Genomic DNA, 10400 nt, shown 5'->3' on the forward strand with positions numbered 1-10400 from the left:
GCACGAAGAGCCCTTCGCAGTCAGAAGCAACACATGAGACTGCTAACAAACATACAATGCGCTCAGCCGTAGAAATTCAGATGGAAGAATACATCTGCAGCAGTAAAAATCTCTGTTTTGGCAACCATAGCCAGCCCCCATCCATTTAAACCACCGATCACCAGCTATCAGCTTAGCAGCATCTATACATCTCGTTCTTTGGAAAGAAAAGTAGTGATGGTGAAATGCTGAAGCACAAAGCCTGAGCAAAACAGACTTCTACATTCGTGATGTTCTTTCACTGACCCAGCTGTACCACTTCTGCCTTCACCTACAGACAGTACCAATTAGTATAAAGCAAAACCCAATGTCAGCCGCCCAAAGTAGAGGAACAGAAGAAACACAGCTTTATTTCACCCCTCTTCAGAGCTCCCACTGTGCTAGTCCTGAAATTACAGACTAACTTTTGGTAGCATAACCATGACATCTACTAGCATATTCAGCATTTCTTCCATCTCCCCAAGGATGACTCAGAAAGAGTGGCAAGTGGGAGGAAAAAAAAAAAAAAAAAAGATATATTAAAAAGAAAGTAGAAAAATACAATGGAAAATTATTCCATTTGCTTCAAAAATTCCACTGCTTTTCAGCAGCGAGAAACTCCCCGAAAGCACAACACACTGCACCTGCGCATCAGACGTGAAAATACCTGACCTGAATTGAGAGCATTTATTTCGCAGCACTGCTACCTGGCCACCATAGCATCAAGTAAAATACTTTAAAGAACGCACACATGAGGGAGAGGAAGGAGGGATGAGAAGATGCAGGAAGCATAAACGTGCCCTTCCACACAGTTTGCAAGCCAACAGCAAACCTCGGTTTCTGCAGGAACAGCTTGCTCTCCCCACTAGCATATGGCTTCTGGGTACCAGCCATTATATCGCTTGAGACTATAATTTTGTGTATATCTCATGTTCCTCCTCTTTAAAAATAAGTTTTATTCAACACAGAATTAATTATTTTCCTCAAGCCATTTTATCAGAGACACAAATCTCCTTGCATAACAGACTTCAAGTACAATTTTAGTAAAAAATACACTAATGTAAATAAATAGGAACTAAATTGGTGGAGTGAAGTCAGTGCAGCTATGATCAAAGTCAGATAGCTATCTCCAGAATATTGCATTTACCCTGAAATGTCATCTCAAAGTCTACCAAATGGGGAAGGGACAGCTGTGTTCCTTATAAAACCTCCACACTCCAAGGAATGTAAATAAGGGATATTGTTAAAATGAAAGACCTAGTTAAAGCTTTACATTTGTAATGTTTAAAAGGTTTTCCCCTCCTTTTTGTATCTTTAATCCAAGGTTATAAATGTTTAAGTGATGGCAGTTGCCATGGAAATATGCAGGCCCAGATCTCTCTGTGGGAACCTCAAAGCTTCCTCCACTACCCAGCACCATGTAATGACAGGGTCACATTAACACCTTTGACTCCCAAAGCCCATTTATTGCATCGAAATTAGCACAGCTGACTCCATTCACCTTCCACAGACAAACATTAACTACTGCTCAACCCAATTTCTCCTGTACTTACCCCTTTCCCTGGACACACTCCCAGACCTACTTCGGCACCATCCTTCATACAGCAGCAAATTGGTCGTCAATGCCCACAACCTTCTCGGCAAACACTAAGCAGAAACCAGAGAGTGCAAAGGCCATCAGATGATTCACCTGATCAAAAGCATCATTTCATCATCTGTTGAGAAATATATTTTTCCAAAGCAATTGACATAATAAATCTGCATGCTATTCCAGATGATGAAGGCACTGCTATGAAGAAAAACAGAGGCAGACATGCAGCGACAGGAACGGAACACTCATAAAAGCCAACAATTCAATTAGAGAACAGAAGACAGGCTCTGAATAATGGTCACTTTTTCCCCTGGTGGCTGTCAGTACTAAAGCAGGAAAAAGAAGTTCTTAAAAACCTCAGTGGAATTCCTGAATATCAGCATGCACCATTTGATGCACAATGAATTTATGCACATAGGAGGCCCATTTCAGGGCAAACGTGAGGAAAGCCTTTATTTAAAAAAAAAAAAAAAAAAAAATCCACTCCAAATAGGCAAATTCAACCACTGGAGAATGTCTCCTTACCAAGAATCTTAAATCTGTGAGCAAATAGTAATTTTAGCTTTAAAATGCACATATTTAATTTACACAGCCATATGTGTTCATATGAAACAGATTTGTCACACACCCTCTGCCATTGCAATAAAAAATCCCTTTGATGTATAAAGTACGAGATTCAAGATACACTTATTTGCATATTTGAAGACAACACTATTTCACCAGTATCTACCCTCACTGAAGATAGCCAGTCAAATATTTCAAACTACTGATAAGCTGTGAATGTATACATATGGGTTGAGGTAGCATTTATATACGTACTTGGGGAGATAGAATTGCACAGAGAGAAAAGCTCTTAAGCCTATGAAACGGTCTGTCTTACATACCTACTGCACAAGACCTCACAACTACATTCTGCGCAAAAGAAGTAAAATGAAAAGGCTATTTCATGTCTCACCTAGGAAATAATCAGGATGACTTTCCAAGGCAGTTTATCAATTTCCCTGACACTTGGTGTAAAAATCTAGTCAGATTCAACTGAACAGTAAACTTATTTCAATATGGCAAACTGGGCATCTAAATAGGTAACTGTGGATTTTAACAACTCAAATAATTTCAAGAAAAAGACAGGTATTCTCTCATCTATATAAGACTAGATTTTAACTGGTTTTAAAAAAAAAAAATCTTACTTCTGAGCAAAGGACAGATACTTTTAGTGGCTTTGTGGATTTTTGTTGTCGTTGAGTTATTGTGGGGGCTGGGGCAGGATATTAGTTCTAGCAAAGGTATTTATTTTCTTTACACCTACAGTTCTGATGGATGACTAATTTTCTGACAAATATAAGCAAGGTGATCTGTGTGCGCATACATATGAATCTCTAGCAAATCCTGAGTAATTATGCAATTGCTGAGTGAAAACAGGACCGCATAATTTCTTGCCTCTGGCCATTTTACCCACTTTTTGTTAAAAGAAACAACAGAAATGTGGGAGAGGAAAAAAAACTATGAGCACAACATTGCTCCAGCAAATTTCTATATGCAAAATAACAAATTAAAGCACTACTGCCCTGTTACTACAGCAACTAATTTTTTGTTGTTTCTTTGTGAAGCCAGGCCAGTATGCTTGTGCAGATCCCCTGTCCTACAGGTAAACCTCTGCAGGCACATCCCCAATCTCAGCTACGCCCCATCCACACAAACCCGCTAGCAAAGTCAGGGATTTCACTATGAACTTCTGTGTGCAGAACACTCCTCTTGTAAATGCTCTGCAGACCATTCTTACCACACTCAAATTAAATACAGATTTACACACAGAAATATCTGATGGCCCACACTACAATGTCTGGCAAGAAATAAGGAGCCCACCAAGGACATCCAAGATGGGACTTAGAGGGAAGGGTGATAAATATTTTATTAGATTAGGTCGAGAAAAGATTGACTGTCCAAAAGCCTGCCTAATATCCCCATCACTTTCCCAATTACATCAGCTGGTCCAATGAAAGGTATGGCCTCTTTCCACAAACTCAATTTTCCATTGTCCTCCAGTGAGAGAGAAGAACCTCATCTGGTTTCACCAAACAGCAAGTGTTCTGCTTGCATTAACAACTAGGATTTTACTTCTTAAATGTGATTTAATAAATGGCTTCTGAATAAATTCAAGCATTACTAGATGAAGTAAAAGCACAGAGAAAGGTATCTGTAAAATACTATACTGATACTTAAAAGTTACTATAACTCCAGAGAACACATCAGTGTTACCCACGTGCATATGACAGCCCGAACACCACAACATGTGTGCAGGTTTATTTTTTCCTACTGTCAAAAGAGACAACTTGCAAACTGGGAAGTTACAATGATGCATTTTACAGGGATAAATTACCAAATTTTCTGTGTCCTCACACAAACTTTGACCAACCTATTTGATGCTAAACAGCGTAAGAGACAGCTGCCTCCTTCTGAAGTATTTCAAAGTTGGGATTTTAACAACAATCCTAAACAAAGCCAAGCACAACCTCAACAGCCTGATTTAAGACATAAATTCATAGTGCACTTTGTTTAAAAAAAGTCTATATTGTTCCATTCTCCCCAAAACACGTCAAATTTAGACTGAGATAATTCAAATACAAATCCAAGAACTTTCACGTCTCTAGATCTCTTCCCTACATCCTGCATTGTTTTTCTAGTAACAATCAACCATAACACATTCTCTCGTTCAGTGGAAATGAGAACAAAGACATTATTAAAAAAAAAAAAAAACAGCCTCCACTTTTCTATGCATCTCTTTGTATATAGAATGACAAAGTTCATAGAGCATTATTTGTTTATGAAGAAAAAAAAACAAAACACACAAGCACAACCAATCATACACTTATAAAACACAATCATTTGGGGCAAGAAGAACGCCTGCTTTATATTGGGAAAGGAGGAAAAACTCAGCAAAAGCACAGTCAAAGCCTGCCCTCAAAAACTACTCTTGAACAAACCAAGAACTATAATCACGTTTCATGCATTTTTTCCCCCCTTTTCCTCCCCCTCTGCCATTTGCAATGCATGCAAATCCGGCTGGGCCTGTCCAGCCCTATTCAAGCACAGGGGAACACCAGCTCTCTCCCTGCAGTCGTGTCAGACCTGCTTTACCTTCCTCACACCACTTGGTCTCTGTTGCATACCAGCAAAGAGCTAATAAAGTTTGCAGAAGCTTCTGCTCTCCTGCCTGCTTTCCCAGCAGAAATGCCTGCCTCCATAAATTTTCCCCTGCTTTGCATATCCTCTTCTGTCTCCCAGCTCAGTTGAGTAATCGGGTGCATTAAGGACGTCGTGATTTCCCAGTCTGCTAATTCCATACATTTCATGTAAGTGCTCAATCACGTACCCATCTGCTCGGCATGCACAGTCATGCACAGGAACATACAAACCTAGCTCCTCACAATGCACGATCACCTGTTCTCCTCACAAGCCTGTGCTGTATCACAACACCAAAAGCATTCTTCACAGAGAGGGAACAAATAAAATGCAACCTGCCTGTCCTTGCAACAAGGCCAACAGGTACTAATATTCCAGCACAGTGGTCAATCCTCTTTGGCCTGCCTCATATATAGACTAATACTAATTTTTTAAGAGGATCAATGTAGAAAATGCCTGGTGGATTATGAGTTCACTGCCGTACATGAACAGGGAGAAAAAGACGTAGTTGGAAGAGGAGGGAAATACAGGAAAATTGATGTTCTTACTGGATTACTAACAAACTTGTTCTAAACTTGATACATGGACTTTATTTATTGTCCTTAGCAAAGTTTCCTTATCTGGTCGCATCTATAGTCCAAGTTTTTATTAATTTGCCATCTGCTTTGTTTCCCCCTCAGGCACTGTTCGAACATACTCTCGAAGTAAAGTCTGCCGTCTGGTGCTTTAAAACACTTGCTTGTCAAAAATCTGAGCTACCATACTACAAATAACATGCACGCCCCCTGAAACTGAAAAGAAGTCTTTTATTTCTTCTCTCTGCATCCCATCATAGGAAAGCACAAACACTACCAAAACAAGGAGCAGGAGGGAAAAGAGCAGCTCCTGGACACCCAAATTCAGAATAAGTGGAGCACAACACCCTTCATACTACAGGCAGCAACTACAGGCTGCAGTACTGCCTCCAGCCGGGAAGCTGAGCAGCCCTTTGCATTCCTGGAAATTTACAGGTAGATAAACAGAACATAAAAGCCTTTTGGCCAGGATGCAATTAAATGCAAGATGTTAATCCAGTTCTGGACAGCAAGACCTGCAACTTCCCCATCCAGGATGATGGCACACGCTAGCCTGAAACATGAGGTGCAGCGTTTGGTTTCTAACTGAGCAGTTGTGGGAACACAAGTCATCTTCTTTCCTTTTATTAACTCATCTGAGAAACAAAGATACATATCAGAGGGAGAACAGTTAAAACAGCTTCCACCGAGCCTGTTACATCAACACACAGTTAACTCTTCCAACGGCAGCTGCAGCAGCATCCTTTCTGCTTTCACAGGCTCCTCTTGGTACACGATGCTACACTGAAAAGAAACTCTGCAGCCGCTTCATCATCCCAAAACTCAAGACTCCTGTAATACAAGTGGGACTTCTGTCACTCTTTTAAATACTTTCTACCTATCCACCTAGACACGTTAGAAAGGAGAAGGTGGAAAGTTTCAGAGGAAACTTTATTTATTATACAGCCTCACAACTGGGAACACCTTTCTTCAGCTAACTAAACTCAGCACAGAGCACCTGAGTATCAGGCACAACATAAGACACCCCAAAACTGTTTAATATCACCACAACAATGAAAATCTGAATTCTCATTTTAAACTTCCAACAGAGTAACTTATACACAAGTGTAAAAAAAAGAAACTTTGAAGGATAACTCAGGGAAGTTTATTGCCTGCTTTGCTTTTTTTTTGTTGTCGCCTTTAAGTCTCCATCCTTGTTGTCACATGCTACCTGGAATGTATTACTGTTTCATGCATTTATCTAAAATTAAAACATTATGAAAAATTCTCTCAGTCATGTCTACAAGTAATTAAACCTCAGTTTACTGGGAAGCATTGTAGATCAGCACCCTTTCATGAATAACACTTTCATGGTCATGCACTCACAGAATCTCCTTTTCAACTCATTTAAATCATAGAATGACACGAATATTTACAAGATCCAACACTTGGAAGCACTTAAGGCTTACAAGAAATGTTAGTCAACCTTAGCAATTACATCTTTCCTTCCCTGTCACTACTCATTTCAAGTTCTCTGCACAGCAAAAACTGGGATAAAGAACCACATCCCTGCACATCAAGGGGAAATACTTGATTTTCTTATGATGTACAAAATTGCAACAACTGTGGCTTGAGATTCCATTTTTTTCCAGTGAAAAGCTCAACATTTGAGATGTTTGGAGATAACAAAATCTTGGTACATTTCTATCATAGTTATTTCCACTTATTTAAATAAGAGTCCCACTTTGGATCATCATGCTCAGAATGAGAGTAAGGCACAACCACCTACTAATTTATCCAACTCCTTCTGCAAACTAGGTGGTATATGCAAGTGTTAGATGAAGTGACAGCAGCCAGACCAAGAAGTAATGTTGGCACGACTGAAAGAGACCTCCACTTACTTCACTGAAAGAAAACATCTAAGCCAACATATTTTAACATTATAATGTTCATTCGGCATGCACCCCTTGAGACGGCTGGGAGGAAGCATAAGTGCATGCAGCAGAACGAGCACAGTGTAGTCTCCAATTCCAGCCAAGAGGCCCTGGACAGATCACGGATCCTCTGGAGATGTCTCCAGCTCCTCCCCAGCAAGAAGCTGCACAAAGCGGGTAACTCTGAAGCTCAGTGGCTCAGGAGTAAGTGGCTCAGCGTGGTAAGTGCCAGGGCATCCAGATCATCTGTCCTTCTTCCAGGACCTCTGGGGAGTATAACGCCACACGCTTTTGGCAGAGCACAGCTGTGTCCATGCAAGCAGGTGAACAAAAGGTTATCAAGTGTTTAATGTAATAGCTGTTTATATTGGGGGAGGAGAGGGACTGAATCATAACACGAGCAAAGAGAAGGCAACACAGCACATTAAACGAAGTCTCCAGGCACACCTGTACCTACAGTGTCCAGAAAAATCTATGAATCAGTCTTCCAGTTTTTGAAATAAAGCCACTCACATCAAACGCTTCATTTGCTGTGGAAGGAGCTACCACCCTCCCTAACAACTACCAATGGCTTTTGTTTCTTAAAAAAATAAAAAGGCATAAACAGCTATAGACCTGTTTTGGTAGGTACAAATGCAAGCAGCTTTCATCAGCAGACTCTGTAGCAATCCGTGACCATCACTAAGTGTATAGAGAGTAATTGCTTTTGGAGGGGCGGGGGGGGGTGTGAATTATTTCCTCTCTAGGCCAAGAAATCCCAGCAGGGAGAGATTTCATCTGTCAATGCAGCTCCACATTTGCAAAGCTTCCTTTTTTTTTTTTTTTTTTTCCCTTGATGAACATCCATGTAGAAACCTATTCCCTTGCTGCCCATTTGCTCTCCCTGGGAAAGAGCTGCCTGCTCCTCATGTCTGATACCTCGAAGAATTACGAATGCCTGTCCATAGCATGCTCAACCCAGACACCACACTGTACTTACACACCTCCCTGCACAGTGGTGAACATGATATGTAGAGTGTTTCACCCTATGCCAGCTACTCGGTTCTCTTTCTTACAATGCCCCTTCCTAACCCAGTTTGTAAATGATACTCCCGCTCCAGCACTGCTTCCACATACACCATCCGCACAGCCACGCAGGCAGCACAGCTTCCTTTAGGTGCACTTGCATAACTGCAAGCTCGCACTCTTTCTAATAAAGTAAGTCATTAAACATTTCTCTAACAAAACCTCCGTATAGGTATCCAAAAAAGAATATGAGATCAGCAGCTATTTCTGAGCCTGACAGTCATAAAGCAGTCCAGAGCCTACAGCTAGTTACTGTAAGAACTTTAAAAAAAAAAAAAAAAGTATCTTTACTACTACATTGATTTCCAGAGCAAACTAGAAATACTTGGGTGCCATAGACTTAAAGGTGATGTTTCACATTTTTCAGCTGAAGTATCTCATTGCAAGAGGTACATGATAAAAAAGGAGAAAGGCAAGAAAATGTTCCAGCATGAAACCTAAGTGCAAACATGAAAAAGCCCTTCAACGTACAGATCCATCACGTTTCCACCCACACCAGTGCTAGAACACGCTCCTGTTGCCCTCCCTGCTAATGGCAGTCACATAATAGAAACGAGCTGCAACAATAAAGTTACAATCGCTGCATTCATCCACTCAGTCCTTCTCCCTTAAACACCGATGCTGCATGGTTTCGTGTACGCAGAAAACACCGCCAAATGGCCCACATCTCCACGAAGCAGTAAAGACATCCCCTTACAATTAGCTGGAAGGCAGACGGGAATAGACAGGCAGCTCTTATGTCACTTCACCCATCCCTTGCAAACCTCCGTGCAGACCTGATTTAAACTCCCCCGACAGCTGAAAAAATAAAGCAGCATATAATAGCTCTTCAAAACATACGCAGCCGGTTTCCCAACAGCAAGCACCCGGCGCAGCGTCCTGCTACCCGTGCAGCCAGGGGCCGCGGTTCCCAGCGGGCAGCAGCCATGCCTGAGGTGCCCGGACGCATCAATGGCAACCTGGGCTGGCACTTGGAAACGGCCCGGCCGCTTCCCGGCTGGGCGAAGTCGCCTCGCATCCGAATTCACCACCCCCCAAGAGGTGCCCCCAGCCCCCGCCCAGCCCCGCCGCTGCGGCAGGTGCAGCCAGGACCAGCAGCGGCGGCCCGGGCTCCCGCCCGCCGCCCCGGGACGCACCTGGAGGAGCCGCAGGCGCGGGCGGGGAGGCTGCCAGGGAGCTGCCGCCGCGGTCAGCAGCGCTTGGGGGTGGTGGGAGAAAAGCAGATTTATAAACCTGCCAGCCCTCGCTCATTTGCTGCGGGAGGCTCCTCCTCTCCGCCCCGCTCCGGTCGCGCCGCCGCTGGGGGCTGCCAGTACCCGCGCCGGCTCCCACCTCGCCGCCGCCCGCGCCCCCTCCCTGAAGCCGGCGGCGGGCTCGGCCCCGCCGGGCGGGAGGCCCCGCTCCGCTCCGCAGGTGTGCGGCACTGCCCGGCCCAGCCCCGCTGCAGACCCGAGCCCCGCCGCCGCTCCGGCAGCCCCTGCACCCACCTCGGCGAGAGGAGGCACGGCGGGCACGACCAGACGCTCGCCCCAGCGGCGACCGCCCTGACTCTGCCTCCGCCTCCACCACCACGGTGGCGGGCGCCGCCGCCGCTCCCTCCTCCTCCTCCTCCTCCTCCTCCTCCTCCTCCTCCTCCCCCCGTCTCCTCCCCCGGCGCCGGGCGGCGCGCAGCCCGCCCCGCCGGGCGCTCCTACCTGCGAGGGTTCCGCCTGCAATCGCCTCGCACCGGCCCCCACCCGCCTCGGCGCCTTCCCCGCGGCAGGCTGGGCCGGCGCAGCCCCCTCCTCCCTGCGCCGGCGGGGGCAGGGCGGCGGCGGCAGGAGGAGGAGTTGGTGCCCGTGTAACAAGTTTGGGTTGCCCCGCAGTATGGCGGCCGGCGGGGGCGGGCGTGCAGGGCCGCCGTGCCCGCCCGCAGCGGGGCGCCGGGGGGCGGACCCGGCCCAGGCTCTGCGGGGGGGCCCGGGGCGGCTGCCCCCGCACCGGCCGGGCTCGGCGGGGCGGGCTGCTCACCACTCTTTTCAACAAACTCATGTCTTCTGCCCCCTAGCCTAGCGCACC

At 45.1% G+C, this 10400-nt stretch overlaps 1 protein-coding gene across 11 annotated transcripts in view; it reads right to left on the reverse strand.

The window, feature by feature from the left end:
- SEMA4D (semaphorin 4D) overlaps positions 1-10190 on the reverse strand; it is a 95347-nt gene extending 85157 nt beyond the window's left edge. For 7 of the 11 annotated variants that reach the window (XR_014186295.1, XR_014186296.1, XR_014186297.1 and 4 more), the window contains exon 1: positions 10037-10190. The gene's annotated coding sequence lies outside the window, so the exon portion shown is untranslated. Of the gene's footprint in view, positions 1-1571; positions 1668-9478; positions 9500-9829; positions 9950-10036 lie in introns of those variants that run through there. The other 4 variants (XR_014186298.1, XR_014186299.1, XR_014186300.1 and 1 more) reach the window with 4 other exon arrangements.
- Between the last annotated feature and the right edge of the window lie 210 nt (positions 10191-10400).

This window comes from Streptopelia decaocto, assembly GCF_964273445.1.
Source record: "Streptopelia decaocto genome assembly, chromosome: Z".
NCBI classification, from domain to species: Eukaryota; Metazoa; Chordata; class Aves; order Columbiformes; family Columbidae; genus Streptopelia; species Streptopelia decaocto.